The sequence below is a fragment of the Anser cygnoides genome, chromosome 14 (assembly GCF_040182565.1).
Source record: "Anser cygnoides isolate HZ-2024a breed goose chromosome 14, Taihu_goose_T2T_genome, whole genome shotgun sequence".
Taxonomy (NCBI): Eukaryota; Metazoa; Chordata; class Aves; order Anseriformes; family Anatidae; genus Anser; species Anser cygnoides.
Genome location: NC_089886.1, coordinates 16018108 through 16035948, shown reverse-complemented (window position 1 = coordinate 16035948; position 17841 = coordinate 16018108). Strand labels below are relative to the sequence as shown.

Here is a 17841-nt window from a genome sequence, read left to right as displayed (position 1 = left end):
GCATCAGTGCTTTCCTGCTATTATACATCACATCTGAAACACACCACCACCATCTCCACACAGAGCAGGGGTCAAGTTGTGGAGGAATAAGTGCTCCTGGTGTTACAGAAATAGCTCCCTAGCATTTTCCTGTGTTGTGCTGTGACAGTGGGCATGGTGTTTGCATATAGACAATCACAGCATGGGAGGGCCTTGTCAGCAGTGCAGCATGCTGCTGTACCCTTTCCTAATAGCGTGCTGCTCAGTACAGCATTGGCATCATGCAGCGTGCCGTGACTAACACGATTGCATCTCAGCTGTGATGTGTCAGCCTGGGAAGTTCAAAAAGGTTATACTTACACAAAGTAATGATGTTCTATCCTCTCAATTACAGCACTTGAAATCTTATTTTGAAGAAGAATTAATTGTTTCTAAATGAAGTCCTTTATTTTGTCGCTACAAGCAGTTAGGTTGTGTGTTTGGACTACCTTGCAAAGTTACTAGGAAAAAAAAAATGTTATTTTCCCTGTACTGTAGTTGAAAATGGGAAAATCTAAATGGTCACATCTCTTCTGAGAAGCATGAGCAAAATAATCTGGAGTAAGAGTATCCAACTGCAAGCTGAGACTATGTAAGTTTCAGGCAAATGTATTTTTCCCTGAAAAAAATTTGGAGGACTTACCTTAAAAGAAACCTATGGAGTTCAAATCCAAGATCATCTTGAAGTGGTGAATTTACCAAAGAAAATAAGTAGGTCAATTGAGATTTTTATGGCAATCAGGGACCCTAATGGGACAGTCCTATTACAAGTGAATTGTTATTTCTTTAATTAAAAGTATGGTGAGATTATTGCATCCCTCAAGCTGTTTTTCTTTTTTCATTCCCCTCTGACTTCTTCCTGAATATACAATCCATTTCAGATGCACACGAGTTGGAAACTAAAAGACTATGCTTATTGGGAAGAAAAAAATAAAAAAAGATTCCTATTTTTAGGGCATATCCTTTGATGTTGTGGTGCTGCATGCTTCTACCACACTATGCTAATATGATTTAAATCAAAGCTTTTATGACTGAACACTTTGTCACCAGCAAAGATGCAGAGTGTTTTTTCACAACTGCTTTCTGACTTCCATCATATCAACCTCTCTCTACTAGATTAATCTAGGCATTTTGTTTTAATATTAAGCAATTACCAGATCCTTACAAAATGCCTAGTTTATAAATATTTTTGCATTAAGTTGTCTAATAATTGCTTATTTTAAAAGTTGCTCATTTGTCCTTTTTTTTTTTTGCTTTATAATCTTCTAGAAATATGCCTGTTTAGAGGTGATTAGTATATTTTAAGTCTTCATTACTGTGCACACAAAAAGATGCCTTACACCAATACCATAAAAGAATTCTGAAAATTACAAGCTCGGCTAGTGAACCCTGAAGTGAGAGTTTTAGTTTAATTTTCAAAGCTATGAAATAAATATTTTCCCTATTATAGAAGTATATAAACAATTCTTTTGAGAGAAAGGGCAGTGCTGTTGAAATGATTAAGTAAATAAGGGTAAGCTTTTTTGTTTGTTTGGCGTGTATTAGAAAGATTTCTTTTAAATTTAATATGGTTCTGCCTGCAGCAAAGATTAGGCTATGGGGAAAAGGTTTGCCCTTCTAATTATCATACATTTAAATTTGTTCAACCATAGTTTTTGTATTGTATATACACAGATATTTTTATGACTGGGCTGTATTAGTAAGAAATTTGGTATGTTCATATCATCAGGCCTGATTGTGAGGCCATTTACAAAAGCACAAAACATGAGGCCAGAAATGGAATTCAATTCAGAGGAAAATCACAGCTTGATTCCATGGGTTTGTTTTTTCTGGCTTGGTTTTAACACAAAGGCTCATGTTGTATGGGGCTGAAAGGGAGAAAGAGTTTGAGCGATAAGGATCATAAAACTAATTTTTGCCACTACTTGTACAAAAAATGCTAGAAGTTAACATTGGAAAATAGGTCCTTAAACAGTGGATTGGTACTTGGAACAAAGATGAGGCGCTGAAGGTATTTTCAACAGCAGTGTGGAGAACTAAAATGTACTTAAATTTTACGGAAAATCATTTTAACTTAGTGTATTTCCTTTATGGGTTTAGCTTTCAACTAAAAGGTTGGCAGACTGTTTCATGTCAGAATTACTCACTAAGGAATGTTTACCTTAATAATATTCAAGAACGCAAATTTGATGTATTTGAACCTTGACATAGTCCTGTTCGGAAGGCACCTGGCAAACCCCACAGTCTGTTTGTCCAAAGACACAGCAAGGCCAGACCAGAGTAAAAAAGCGTATGAGCAGAGGCTGGATTTCTCCCTTCCCTGGACACAGTTTGAATTCTTGAATACCTGTGTGAGGTCCTCATTAGCCTCACAATACATTTGAGAATTTCTCTACTTCAAGCTGAAAAATGGGATTCTCATAGGAGAATTTATTTACTCTGAGTATCCATTTATTGCTAGAACTAGCCTGAAACCCTTTCAAGTCAGTAGAAAGACTTGCTTTGATTTGAGTGACTTAGGCCAAGCCCACTTAGGACAAATTGATCCATTTTGTGAGGAAAGACAGGTTTCTACACATAGACCACCATTTATTTTATTTTCATTGTGTTTCCTCAGCAGTTTCTTGTGCTATATTCACATCACAGTGGAAAAGAAATCATTATAGCAACCTGCAGGTATCCAAGTTTGTTCAGGTTATTTTATTCTATTTAATACAAAATTAGTTCTTTATAGACAGCAGAATAAACGCACACTCTTTTTGGCTTTTCCATGTTGTGTACCTAAGCTCAATCCCCTCTCATGAAATTTAACAAAAATGTGGTTTCTCTCTGTGCTACCTGTATTATAGGAAAATAACTCTGAAAAGTCACCAGGAATGCCACTATTAGCTCACTATTAACAAACTGTGAAAAGCAGCTTTTACCTATGTGCATCAATAGAATTATATATAAAAGTCGGTGAACACAAATTCCTCGCTACACAGGTTTTGAAGAATCCATATCCAAAGAATAAAAAAATGAAATGATTGGTGTCTGGTCTTAGTGAAATGCTGTATGTATCAGAGCAGAACTGTGCTCCAGACACTACATTTCATTTTGCTACTTCAGGTAGGAAGAAAAATTGCTTACTGGAGTGATGATAAAGAAAATGAATCTTTTCCCAGTGCAAAAATAGACCTGTCAGGATATATTTATTAAGTGATTACTATTCAGTGATTGCAATTATGGAGGAAGTTCTAACTAAATAATAGAGGGTAATCTAGATGAGGAAAAGATTATTGGAAAACTAATAACAAAGCAAAAGAATAAGATACAGCAGTTGCTAAATCTTGAACCAATTTCATGCCAGAATTTTAAGACGGAGGATTTATCTTTTCCTTGAAGCATCTGAGTGTTGTTAAAGCATGCTGTTATGAAACAAGTCTGTTACTTTCACTGAAAATAATATTTGGATGTGTAAAACTACTGTTTTTAATCCATTGTTGGGGGTGTTCTCCATATAAACTGCCAGAATTGTACAATAGGAACAGTGTGATATATAAGGAGATCTTAAGGAACAGACAAAAATATAATTTTAAAAGCATAGTACCATCTGTAATCCATATCCCTGCAGTACGAAGTACAATTGTTATTAAGTCATTGGTTAAAATCTTGTTGTGAAACCAGAGAAATCAGGATTTCATTCTAAATATTTATGAGTAAACTTTAAAAGACTGAAAACATATTTTATACGGTGAGCTCTCTCAACACAAGTGTATATACGAGATTTTCTTCATGCCAACCTGTCATATTCCCAAACCCTTGCTCTTTTCTGCTCGCATCCTACAATAACGTAGGTTAAACACTCCTGCTTTCAGATGGAAAGTGGCGTAAGATTGCAGTAAAGGCTGCTCGATGGTATGGATACTGTGCTGCAGATTAAGATCAGAACAGTTCTTATCTTTTCTGCTCATTTTCTGTTTTTAATGCAAACAAGCTGTAGCCCCTTTGACAGCCACAGAAGCTGAACTTCCTAATATCTACCTGCTAGGCAAAACAGAAGCAATGGTAATGTGAGCATCTCCACAGACTGCTTCCTGGCCTTGCGATTGCTTTTCAGAATCTAACTCCAGAGGCGAGTATCTGCCACTCTCTTTCCCCCACTGAGTCCTTAGCCTTTATACTGAAAATGTCAAATGGTAGGTAGTGTTCCTTAGCAAATAAGGGATTCAGAGATCTGTATTAGTCCTGTACCTTGTCTTTTGGGTTGTCGGGGCCTTGAATAAAGAAGAAGGATTTGAGGGAGCTGGAATCCTGTACCCTACATAGTGGGAAGTAACCTAAAATCCTTAGATTTATGAAAATGTGCAGAAAAGGAAAAAGAGGACTTTCTGTCTGGGATGCTTAAGATAAGAGGTTTGTGTTTAAGTTACAGGATGGGAGATTTGGGTTAGATGGTAGGAAAAAATTTGCAGCAGTAAATGAAAAACTGAAAGAGGTTGTCTAAATGAGTGGTGATATCCTCATCACTGGAGATTTAACAGTGGTTTAGACACGTCTGTCAGGAATAGCATAGAATAATTCATCCTGCCATGGGTCAGAAAGCTGACCAGAAAATCATTGAACTATGCAAGCTCTCCTCCAGTCTGATTTTGAATGATAGTATAAAGTGGTCCCTTGGAGCTTAAAAGGAAGTATTCATTCTAAATAACTTATTTGATAATGTTCCAAGTTAAAATTTGTACTTTCATCCCTATTAATAATTGGATGCCACTCTTAAAAGTAGAATTTGATCATTTATCCAGCCAAGGAGACTAATCTGTGAGTTATGTATTTGCAGAATTATAGGTTGTGGACCTGATGATCTTTTGAGGTCCCTTCCAATCCGACCTGTTCTATGATTCCATACATAGAGCCACTGTGAAACATCCAAACAATAAGCAAATATTACACCCAGTAGGTGAATACTTAAAACACCTTCCCTTTGAGGTATCAGGGCTTGCCCAGCTGAATACTAGACAGATAACGTCCTACTCTCTGATGTTTTTACTGAGGGGAAAAAAAAAATTACTAAAAACTTTTTTTCCTCGGGTGTTTTGGGATGACCATGCCCTTTACAGATTTTAAACGTGTTTACATTTTTTTGCAGGCACAAGGGAGTGCCACATATAAAGTGTGAAAGGATTTAGATTTAGATTTTTACTTCATCATGAAGTCAATAATCAATAGAAATATTAATAACGGAGCATTGTGTTATCTTTGGCTCCAGCAGGATATTTTTGTCCCATGATAATGCTCTTTATGTCAAAGATTTTTTTCTTCTTCTACTGATTTTTCTTGTTGTAATTACAATGGTAATGATTCAAAGATGAAGCAGTTTTCAGGAGAGATGGAAAGTGTGTGGGAGGAGACAGTGGAAAGCCATCGTATCTGACAAAGAGCAATTTAAGAGTTAGATATATTAGACTTCAATGCATTTCTTACTTAAAATTTATCTATACTATTTTATAACTTACCAAAGTATAAGAAAAATACTAAACAAAGACAAAAGAGATTTAGTTTGCGCTCTGTAGAGTGAGGGGGACACAATTTTTTTTTAACTTCATTTGAAAAATGCATAGCATGTTTGGGTCATGACCGCTTTTCATTACTGATGATACAGAAATTTGTTGGTAATATGGATGGTGGCGTGGCCGGAAATGTTGGAGGCAGTGGCTGTTTTTATATCTGCGAATTTGGGTTTATCACCTGTATAATACAGACGTCCTACTGTCTTTACACCTGGAAGTGGGTTTCTTAATAACCGGAAGTCTTTCAGGTACGTGGTGTCAAGCTTTCATTTGGAGTATCATAGGATGGCTTCCTTCCCATGCATCTTCCAGCAGAACAACAGTAGCAGATACTGCATGAATTAAGCTGAGGGATTTTCAATGATTTCTGTCATTCTCTGCACGTAATTTGCATTTTAATTTGTCATGCAAGCGTAGAGGAACTCTCTGTGAGAGGTAGAAGACCCACTTATCAAGTGACTTTTTCATACTTTGACCTGAGAACGGTAATTTTGCCATAGGTGGCGTGGTGGTATTTGATGTTGGTAGTCTGATAAAATTTGTATATGTACTTTCACACCTCACAGTTATTCCTCCAGAGGAATGATCCTCTTCAGAAGAAGTTTACAGCAGAGAGGCTCATAAGAGGTTAAAAACAGGAAGAGCCAAAGTTGTGATAGATCAAATTTTAGCCTGGAGTAAATATTAGTGGATTTTGGTGGTTTGACTGTAAGGTGACAGACGGTGATTTCATTTTCTTGTACTAATAAAGATATCTTTTACTATTTCAAACTAGTTTCACAGCTGTAGGTCTAGCTGATGCTCCTGATCTGTAGAGAACCATTTATGATCATAAATGTAATGTAGTCCTACATAGATTTATCAGTCAGACTTGTGATACCTAGAGAATCATGTCCATATATGTCATATCAATTTGCATTATATGGCCAAAATGAATGAGTTAGTCAGTTAGGTGGGTGATAATGCAGTCCAACATCGCTGTATTTCAGTAAAGATGCAAGTGCCCTATAAATAACCAAATAGAAACTTCTTCCTGGAAAGATGGTGCTACTTGTAATTTCCAACTACATTTGCTGTTGAGGTGCTTTGCTGATTTTATAAACATCCTCTTTTATCCCACCTCCAAAACTTGTGAATAAAATCTTGTCCCCTTGTTTCAGGCTGTGTAAATAACAGCTCTTTTTTTCAGAGGTCATAATATTTATTCTTTTCCCCCTGATTTGTAACTTTCTAAATTCCTACTCCAGTAACTAAATTGTTCTTTGCTACTTTTGTGTATCAGGTCCGAATAAGCTTTCTAAGCAATTTTTGTATTACTAAGGTACCGAGAACTACCATCTATATCCTCTTACCTTTTCATGGCTGAGCGCAATACAGTATTTCCTTCCAGATATATATTGTATATAGAGATATATATTGTATGTAGAGATTTGCATAGAGCAAGAGTGGTTTGACTTTCAGAGAGTTGAGAAACCAAATTCCTTTTCATTTGCAGAATTTACACAGGGCAGCTGGGGATCCTTTTAGAGTAAAAGTTAATCTTATTCACCAGGAAGAATTTTCTTGTTTGCATTCTTTGCTGAGGGCTTCCTATAAATGATTGAAATATGTCACAGTGCAGTGACAGAACATTTGAGTGGCTTTTCTCTTTCCCTTTATATAAGATATATGCAGAATACGACCTTACTAGTAGCCCCCAAAATTTAATGAGTGTGTTTTCAGTAAGGCTTCCTGCATTTTGTCTGGTACTTCAAAGATGCACTCAGCAGATACTGGTGAATAGTTTCCCAAACTAAAATCACATTTCATTTCTCCTTATGGAGGGGCTTCTACATGAGTTACACTGATTTTCTGGCCAATTCTTGAACTCTTGAAAGACTACAAAAAGCAGGGGAGGACAATCAATCAAGTTGCTTATCTAACTTTTGAAAGGGCAAAGCTGATTTTGCTCTTCATAGAAGTATTCACAGCACCAGGCAATCTTTTCTTGTTCCAGAGATAATGTTTTCTGTGTTATTTTGTATCCTGCAGTGTCAAGCACAGCTTCAGCAAATGAGTGAATAACGTGGTATTGCTGGATACAAAACAACAAAGACACGGGAATGCTTGTGAGAGGTCAGTGAGATAGAGACAGAAAAGTAGTACAAGATCTTGAGAAATATGTATGTATATACGTGTGTATAGTATTGATATTTACTAAGAAATGAATACAAAAGAGAACAATATCTTCCCATCCTTTTGAGGACTGCTGTTAATGTCCCTGTTAAAGATGTGTTTTCTTTAATGGAACGCATTTTTACTTGTACATCCTCAAGATATAATTCTTGTACCTTTAACATCAATCTCACATAACCTTTCATACTTGAAGATGCAGATGAGGCCAAATGTGTTTTACCTGCCTGCTGCAACCTCTATGGAATAACAATTCAGACCTGAAGTTTTACCTTTTCAGCTTCTTGTGATTTTGTCTCTGATTCCTACATAGCATCAAATTAACAGTAGGATGCCATAGAAGTTAGTTTTTTGCCTTCCTAAGACATCTGATGCTTTCAAAGTTCTCCATAATATTTTTTGTTTAATATTATATTAAAAATACTAGTGTCAGAAAGGAAAAGGAAAAAGCAATCTCTGTAATATCTCTGAAGTGTCAGTTCAGGATTTTGCTGTGTGATCTGTTTAGGGCTTTGGGGAAAAATGAAACTATTGAAAGCTTTTTCTTTAAACTCAGAGTTAACTGTTGTGCAGTAACTACTCACTGAGGATGAAATACACAGTAATGTTGAATACATCTTTCTTGCAAAGCACTCAATTTATTTATTTTTTTTAAGATCTGAAGGACTGAATATGGGGACATATTCAGGGTGCTAGTTATGAGGTAGACTGTATCCTGACCAATTGATGCTCAACTAAGTTTAAGTAACTCAGCTCTTTTCTCTTGTTCTTTCTCTCAGTTGCTATTCTGACCTGTTTAAGAAATGCTTCTTAGTATAACCTCACCTTCTGGAAATATTTCCTGCAGGTAGCCTCAGTCTATTTAATTTTAGTTATATTTTTTCCATACACATAAACAGAAGCAAAGTTTTGTGTCAAATTGAAGCCATCGTATAATGTAGTATATCTCATCTGCCCAAAGAAAATACAATTCTTTATGTGACTGAAATCTAAGACAGAAATCCAAACCTAAGCATTTTTGCAGGTGTTCAGGTCTGAGGTAATGGTTGGTGTTCATCTCTGTATGTTGAAAGTGCAGATAGCTGGGGTAGTGCTAGGGTAATTATTACTTGATTTCTAGCTGCTGTGAAATTGTAAGAGTTTAGATTTCTACAATTTCTAGCCCATATTTCTGTGGTGTTTTCAGTGATACAGTATTGATTGACATACAACTGTCCATCTCACTCTGTCAGTAGTATTCAAAACACATCCATGCTTGGATAGACAGAGACAAAACAATGATGGTGTCTCATTAGCCCTTACGCTAGCTGCAGTTCACTTTCATGTTACTGAAACCCAAGGAAAAGTGAAACACAAGAAATTAAAGTTACTGTATTCATCCTTATTCTCTCTTCAGTCAATAACAGGATTAGAGAAGAAAGGATTCATTGTCCAGCTGTCTCCTTGAAGATTTTCAAATCCAAGAGCTGAGCCTTAGCAATGGGTGCTACACTCTTGATTTCAATAATTCAGTCCAAACACATACTTTTCTTAAACAATTAAGCATTTCTGATGGAAAAGTAGTTAACTTTTGCTTTCACAAACTCTTCAACATAACGTGGAGTGTAACGTTGTCCCTTAAAAAAGTTTATTCAGTGAGACATACCACACCATAAAAAAAAAAAAAAAAGTGCTTTAATTTCTACCTTATGGTAGTCTGCCAATTCTGTGGCCCATGACCATGTTTAACATCTGGGATTTAGTGACTTTTCCTGCGCTGTCTCAGTGGATATTAGAAGGCACTCAGCGAGTCCTGGGTGTTAAAGTGTAAAACAGTTTCTGCATTTTCCCAAACTCCATTTGCATGATGGAACCTAAGTCCTACCACACTATTTGCATTTTACCTGTTGCAGGTTTTGTACAGGTTGTGTATCTGTTACAGGCTGTGTATCTGTTACACACACTTTAAAAGGCTGTGGTTTCCTGAGTTCTGTAAATAAGGAGCCATAATTTGGAAAAGCTGCCAATCAATGTCATGCTCTACTGCTTTTTCCTAATCCCATTGTATTTTTAGTTTCTATTCAGTTTTTAGCAGTCCAGTGCAGAATAGGTGAATCGACTCAGCATCAGTAGGCTGTGACAAGCTTTCAAAATGTTATAAAGATACCATGCAAAATAGCTGCAAGGAAAGGTTTAAATATTTCTTCCGAAATGTTTTTGGGTGACTAGTGTAGACTGAGCTACATGAGCTGACGGTTTATCTTTCATATAATTCAAAATCATATACATTTTTCTTTTTTTTTTTTTTTTTACCATAACCCATGTGAAGTAAAGGTGGATATCTTCTGTATTCATTCCAGCTAATTATAAAATTACAAATCAGATTTTTTTTAGGGAGATTTGAAAGAATGAAATTATTCACAAGTGTGACAAGTAAGATTCACAATGCATCTAGCTAACGTGTTTTAATTTGCCTTTAAACAGTCAGTCTTTCAGAGGATAGAACAACTGAGCTAAAGATGCACAGTGCTTCAAGATGCAGTCCCTGTTCTGTAGACAGCTGGTATTTCATAAGAGATTTATTAATTAAAAAATAAATACAGTGTTGTAATCATGATTAAATAACATTCTTTCTAATTAAAAACTAAACCATTTTATAGCAAAAAATATTACCGGGTTTCTATTTTAGATCAGAAACAATGCTGAGGACAATTATCCAAAAGGCCAAATTAATGAGAGAGATAAATTTAGGGATAACATGTTTCACTACAACTTGATGACTTATTGGTCAAAAAAGTAAGTCCCACTTCAAATACTGTGACTTTCCAATTGTTAAGAATTAAAAGTGATTGCTGAGCTGTTTGTGGAATGAGTCCCTCAAGAAAAGCACTGAAGTTATTTTTGTAAATTCAGCATGCACAAACACAAAAACCTAAATGTCACAGGAAGATGCTGATTCTCCTAAAGCCAAAAAGACACTAGTATAGATGAGAGAACTGACTTTTTTTTTAACCGCTGGGAATAACAGAAAGGAGAACTCTATTCCTAATGCAGCATGTTGACATCAAATTTTCAGCACATTTTAAATATAAACTGATGTAACTTCTGCTACTTTCCATTTAATAAAGTAAAGCAAAATATGTATATGCTGAGTTACAGATCTCTTCTCACTGAAATTAACAGAATTAGCATTATATCCTATAGTTTTACAATGGAAGATTCCCTAGAATTAAGCAGTTATAGAAAAAGCAATTGGGTGTCTATAATCTGTAATCTGATATAATCTAATCTGATAACAGTACAGGAAAAATAATGGTAATGTGCCTTTTCTTGTTTCAAAAAAAATAGAAAAGATGCTTGAGACTTAAGACAGAATATCACTGCATAGGGGTTAGAAACATGAAATGGAGGTAGGCATTGCTCACTATGCAACATTGTTAATGGATAGTTGAATTGGGGGGGAGGGGGGAGGGAATATGGGGCACATGTTTTTAGTTCCAACGCATCTTTTTGTTGGCTTATTTGAAAGCTACGGATAAAATTGCATTTTGTTGCTGCTTGTCTTTGATCATTTTAATTGATTCTTTATCATATAGCCAATCCATATGCATCTTAATTGAGTCCTGTGCATGTGTGATTTTTTTTTTTTCCAAAATAAGTCAGAAATATGGATTTGGAATGAGAAAGCCTTCCCTATTTAGTGAATAGATGATCAGAGTCAAGGTCACTTTTTGGAGGTTGAGATGGCAACGTTTGCGTAAAGGAAATGCTATGTGAGCGCTGTACCATAGCAAATATGAAGTTCATTTAACCAGGTGTGCATTCATTGTTTCTGCATTGTACTTCTACAGAGATGGTTAAGAGCCAGAAGCCTGAAGGATGTATATATGTGCTGTTGTACTATTGCATACGTAGCTAGAAGGGCGAACGGGAAATGAGAACCCCAGCAAAATCTATGCTGATGACTAACCATTAGACTGGAGTTGCAGCTCTCCTTAATTCAAATCTAGAGGGGCCTGTAGAGATTATCTGTTCTATGATTTTTCATTGGAATCCTTTGATAAAGAATTTTATAACTGTTTTTTTTTGTTTACAGGCTGAGAAAAAAGTAAATCAAAATTCGTCAGGCCCATGCTTAATTTCAAACAGTGGTTCATATCCTTTATACAAAGATTTAACTACATACGAAATACCAAATTTTGTGGATGCACTTAAGTGACTCCTGAAACTGTAAATACTTTTATACTGCAAGAAACTTTGTTAAAATGAAGTGAAGGCAGTCTTTATTAAAATCTGATTATTTCCCTATTTCTTTTAATCTTTTCATCTTCTGTACATAGAGTGTTTGATAAGTAGAGTTTGTCTTTCATCATCAGTATTTATATTTCTAGTTACCATGACATTCCTAAAATCCTTATTACGTTAGTACATGGAAAGTTTTAGGCATGAGATCCTTTGTGAAGGGAAATACTTATACAGGAAAATTAGGGTAATTTAAAATATTTGCCCTCTGCTTGAGACTGCATCTATTTATTAAACTTTTATAGTCACAGTTTCCCCTACTATAATAATTTTTTGTCAACACTTCTGAGATAAAACACTGTATGTTTGAAGTATTCTAGCAAGGTGTTTATAGTGTATCTGATTTCTTAAGCCAAATGTTTCCATTGAGATTCAATGGGAGCCTTCCTAAAAAATGTGTGTGGAACACACACCTAGGTTTTAATTATTTATTTTCTATATTTTAGTGCTTCGGATAAAGATGTTTTAAAATGTGAGGAAAGATGTCATTCCAATGTGAACAAATAACAGTGAATCAAAAAGGGTGATGTTTGCTCTTTTTGGACTTGCTCCTATTTTTGTAGTCCTGTGACTAAAAATTACAAGGTTATTACAGACAATGTTTCATAGGGCTACTGCTACTGGTTCCTTACCTGAATTAAGTAACTTCACTCCAGGTTAGGAAAAAAAGAGAAATTAAAAAATTTATTGGTTCAGAATGAAAAGCAGGTATGCACACTGCAAAATGTACTTCAACGTCTTCAGCTTACTGATTTGGACAGTGGTGAGAAAGGCAGTCCGATGTCATTAAGCTATAGGACAGTGTTTCTCTCTAGTCAGTGAAACCCAGATTAAGAAGGATTTTGGGGAAAGGTTCCTGACCACTTACAAAAATTATTACAGTAAATTGGATAGGCACTATGCCTGATGAAACACATTCCCATGCTTGTATTTGCTTTGAAGCCTAAAGCTGTTCCAAAGTTCACTTTGCTTGATTAGGACATGTGGAGGTCTCCTGAAGTCACCAGAGTCAAACTGCATCCATCCTCAGGTGTGAGAGGATCCTTCCGCTGATGTTTTGATGCTGCAAGGTGTTCATTTGTTAGAAAGCCATGAATTAGATAGTTGAGTATTATGTTATAAAAATCCTCTGCCGTTTGAGTGAGGACAGTGCTTCTCACTTTCTGCTCTAAACTGTTGAAATCTTTCTGTGCAGTGTGAAAAAGCTGTCGTGTACTGCTTGGTTTCACAGCTCTGAACACATCGTTGTGTACAGCCTGACTGTTAGGTGTTTCTGATGTTCTGCAACCCTCAGAACGGGTAACGTTTCAACTATTTGTAAGTAGTGAGAAAAGGTGTACTATACCCAATTGGAATTACTGGAAACAGGCAGACAACAGTAACAAAAGTTCTAATTTTATTTGTACTTTGAGGGTAAATAGTGCTAGTCTTCAGAACAAACTTACATTCTGGTAATTTTCCCTTCAACTTTTCTAAGATAATTAATAACCTCAATAGAAAACAGAAAAGTAGAATTTCCTTGACATCTATTTGATATATGCTGAGGTGCTATTCACATGAGCTGTTAGGACACACGGTATTTTCAGTGTTGCAAAGAAAGAGCAAATTGCACAAAACTGTAGCAAATTGTCCTTTAGATTTCACAGGTAGAGATCCAAGATTTTGTTTGTTTGTTTGTTTGTCTTGTTATTGGAAATTCTTTCTGCCTGATCTTTGTTTTTAATACTGTTATGTCTGCTTTTCCCTGTTTTTTTTGTTTTGTTGTTAACTGAAGCAAATAGCATGACAATACATAGTTTTGCACCTTTTCACCCAACACGAACCAGTGACTAAAGGGGATTCATCCAATGTATCGATCATATACTTCTAGTGCAGCTGATGTGGGGTGATTTCTGGATTTCTTGGCTGTGTCTCCAGCTCACTTAGTTACTGCATTTCTCTTCCCCAGAGAAATAGTCCTAGCAAACAGTCCCGTTACAACTAACAGCATCCTGCCTATCGCAGCGTGCTTTAAGAACTCTGTCAAATACAGATGCAGACAACGAAGTTAAAAGCTTTGCTGGTGCTACTGATGTCTTTGACAGAGAAATGGAAAAGAAATACTCTTTCTGTAAGCAGAGGCTTAAGTATTTGTTTAGAGAGTTGAGGTTATTTCTAGCGAGGCTAGGGGAGGAACAGAGCTATTAGTTACCTGACAGCAAATATTGTTTGTATAAAGCGAGCATTGCATTAAGAGTCCTTCCACTTTAACATTTCTTCCAAGTACAGGTTAAATACTTCAGGCTTTCTGGGAGGTGAAATGGTGAAGACTTCCCTAGTAGATCAAAATCAGTTTTTAAGATGTATTTAAATGTCAAGGCAGCTGGCTGTGTGCTTAGGGTTAGGAATTTTTTTTCTTCACTACTTAGGCAGATAAAGAAGTAACAGAGAAAATGTTGTGAATCAACATTTTTACCTCTGTAGCTCTTATTAGTTCTTTGTACAGTTGGAACAATTAAAAATTGGGAAATCAAATGATATTAATAATGAGGCTTGTGTAAAGGATGCAGAATGGATATCTAGTTCTTTAGGATTAGATATGTTTACAAAATATGTTTTATGTAGTGAAATATACAACTTCTATTCTGCATCTGCCAAAACGACTCAGCATGTGCAAATACTCATAATGTATTGTTTATTTATTTTAATTTATTTTACATGTGTTCTCTATATGGTAGAATATTGCTTCTGTGTTCTAGACACTTTTTTCATCCTTTACATTTCAAGTACACACTTGAACTCCATAAATAACAAAATGTGAGATGCATTTGTTTTAATATTCAAATAGCCTTTTGTTGTTGTCGTTACTTCTAAATTATACTTTACTGTCATGAAGATTTAGGATTCCTGCAAGCCAGAAGGGGTATGAGAAGCATAGAGTGCATGTTATCAAAACTTTTTCCATTCCATACTATCCCAGAATACTTCTTGTAAACTTCATTTTAATTCAGCACTTTCATTTGATTTTTCTTTGGGATAACTGAGGTGTTTGGACTCTGCAGTCTGAAACCATGCAGTATAAGACCATTTATTGGAATCCATGCAAAGAAGACTTTAGGAAAATCAGCTGCAAAATATAATGCATCTGTCTATAAAGTTCTTTTTGACCTGAAGGGATTCCAAAGTTCTGTATCAAGGTAAGGGATAGATGCTTGTAGAGCTAACTAATCTGTTATGCACTAATGGAGGAAAATAATACGTATTTACATTAAGGCTCATATTTATTCTTCTGAGAGAGACAATCTGCACACTTATACAGGAACTGCATTTGCATACCTGAAAGTTAATTGCTAAATTATAAATTCTATACAGACATCAATATCTGATGAACAGCAAGTAATTATATCGTAATAATGCCTGAGAAAACTGGTATACGCTGCCCTAAGAATCATGAATTACAAAGCTCTAAAATTGAAAAGTTCATCGATAATTCAGGTTGGTAGGGGTTTGAGGTGGTTGTCTAGTCCAACCTCTTCCTCAGATGGGGTTGTGAGGACTAGTTATGATGTCAGACATCACTTGGTCCATAGTTTTTAAGGCAGATATCCTACAGCCCCCTTTACTGTGCATTAGGTGGGCTGTTACTCACCACTCAGCACCATAGCTAAGCATCTGTAGCATACTGAGCAACACAAGTAGTATCCAATATCTGCTTTTCCTCAGTAAAGTGCCTTTCTTGTGTCTGCACGTGCGTGTGCACACATCCCATTCCCTCACACTGAATTCAAGTACTATTAGAAATACCCATGTAACCTCCTGTTAAATAGTACTGGGATGAGGGAAACGGTTCTGTTTGGTCACTGGAAATGCTGTCTTGGCTCGCTAGTGCACTTTGGTTCACTTCTAATCCTCCGCTGAGTAATAGCAAAGCTATTTTAGGAGTTTACTAGAACTCCTTTAATATACAGAAATTGAATGTGTATTTGGGGCAGAAAGTGGATCTGTGATTTTTTTTTATACGTAAATTCTTATTTATAGAGTGATAGAATTTATTTCATAGTTTTGAGTTGGCAGCTTAAGATCTCCAGCTCCTACAAAGATAAGATTAGCTTTTGTCAGCTTAGCAGGGCTCTCAACCCTGGTTTCTATCCCTGTACCTTAGGCATCTTAAATATCCTGAGCCTACCAGATAAGAAGTAAGGCCTTGAACATGATTTTGTATTTCTTTAGGAAGCCATTGATGAGAGAATTAAAATAGTATTTGATACACCTGTTCTTGTGAAGAAGTGCTTCAGTATTTGCTTAGCTGAATTTGGTGTAAGCCCCTATATATTGTGTTGCTGTAGTCAAGGTGAATATGAGGGAGGTCAAATTATCATCCTGGTATGAAATGGAGTGGTACAGTCCCTCAGAAGTGATTGATAGCACATCCCCTATGTGCCCTGTGTGGGGAATTTCTGAAGTAAGTCAAAGTATTCTGAAGTTAATGACTGAACTGAGAACTGTGAGTGTCTTCCCTGAGAATCCCAAAGTGCATTAGGTCTAGAATACTAGGTTAGTTTTAATAGGTCTTTGTAAAAATGTTTGGAAATGGAAAATCTGATACCAGTGGTATTTGGCTAGAATGGATACATCCAAGTTTGCTGCCTTGTTGAATGCTTAGGCTAATGCCAGGCTGATGGAAGGAAATCCCAGTGTCTAAGTGGTTTGTTGAAGCACTGGTTATCAATGCAGAAAGGTCTGTAAAACCACCACCAGCAGTTTATAATCTAAGTTATTACAACCACCTGGTGTTTTCACTATGCTTGGTAGTCAGTTAACACACAAACCAGAAAAAAAAATATATATTGTCTGAAGAACAACCAATATGGTAATTTAAATATTACATAAAGGGTCCAGGTACAGCACATTGCTATGAACCTTGAGGCTGTACATTAGCTGACTGAAATCCACATAATTCTGTTGAATTTGGCAGAGTTTTGTCAACGTGAAACAATTACGTCCTGGCCCTCAGCTTATATGATGGCGAAGGATGAAGGGTGAACCCTGTCAATGAAGAAGGATTCAGTCCCAAGAAATCTAGCCACTTCAGATTTAATGGCTAGTTTTGTCACATTACAGCCTCACAGCTTTTCTCAGGTAGATAAACTTTGCAATAGTTGCACTATTCCCTGCATTTAACATTGCTAATGCTAAGGCCTGCCTAGTAGCAGCTTTCATGTTCCTCCCAGCTTACCTGTTGGTGGGTTTCTTCTCAGTGATTCTCTCTGAGCATTTCTTCTGAAGACACTGGAATCTGAAATCTTGCCTTATTACCATTTTGTGTGAGGCCCTTGTTGTTTCCAAATGCTAGAAATACTTTTATTGTTACTGAAACTGACTTAGGGACCTAGAAATCAGCTGTAAATGTGTGAGCGCAGCAGAGGAGAGTATTTTGTGCTTAATTACGAATAGTCTGGAGTTTTAGGACTACATAAGGCCTAAAGAATCCCTATATGTGGTTACTGGTAATGTATCCTAACAGAAATTGTCTGATTTAACCTAGGTTGGCACTTGAATTCCCTGCCTCTGCACTGAGATTTTGTTGCAACAGAAGAACAATGTTGCTTAAAATATTTTCTGAGCAGTAAAGCACCGTGATTGTGAGTCTCCTTTAGGAGAAATGCTGGATGGCATTTGTGTCTGGAGACAAGCTAACCAATGACAGTGCAATCTCCCCTGCTGACCCATCAAGGCACTCGTAGAGAAAAATTGGATCTGCATCACTGGAGGGTTTTCAATCAAATGAGCGAGCTGGGAGTACAGAGCTTTGGTAGTAACAAGCAATCCTGCCCTTTTCAGG

General features: G+C 36.3%; 1 protein-coding gene across 12 annotated transcripts in view; it reads left to right on the top strand.

Annotated features, from left to right (window-relative positions):
* TENM2 (teneurin transmembrane protein 2) overlaps positions 1 to 17841 on the top strand; it is a 1595068-nt gene that overhangs the window by 1517825 nt on the left and 59402 nt on the right. The gene's annotated exons all lie outside the window — the stretch shown is intronic.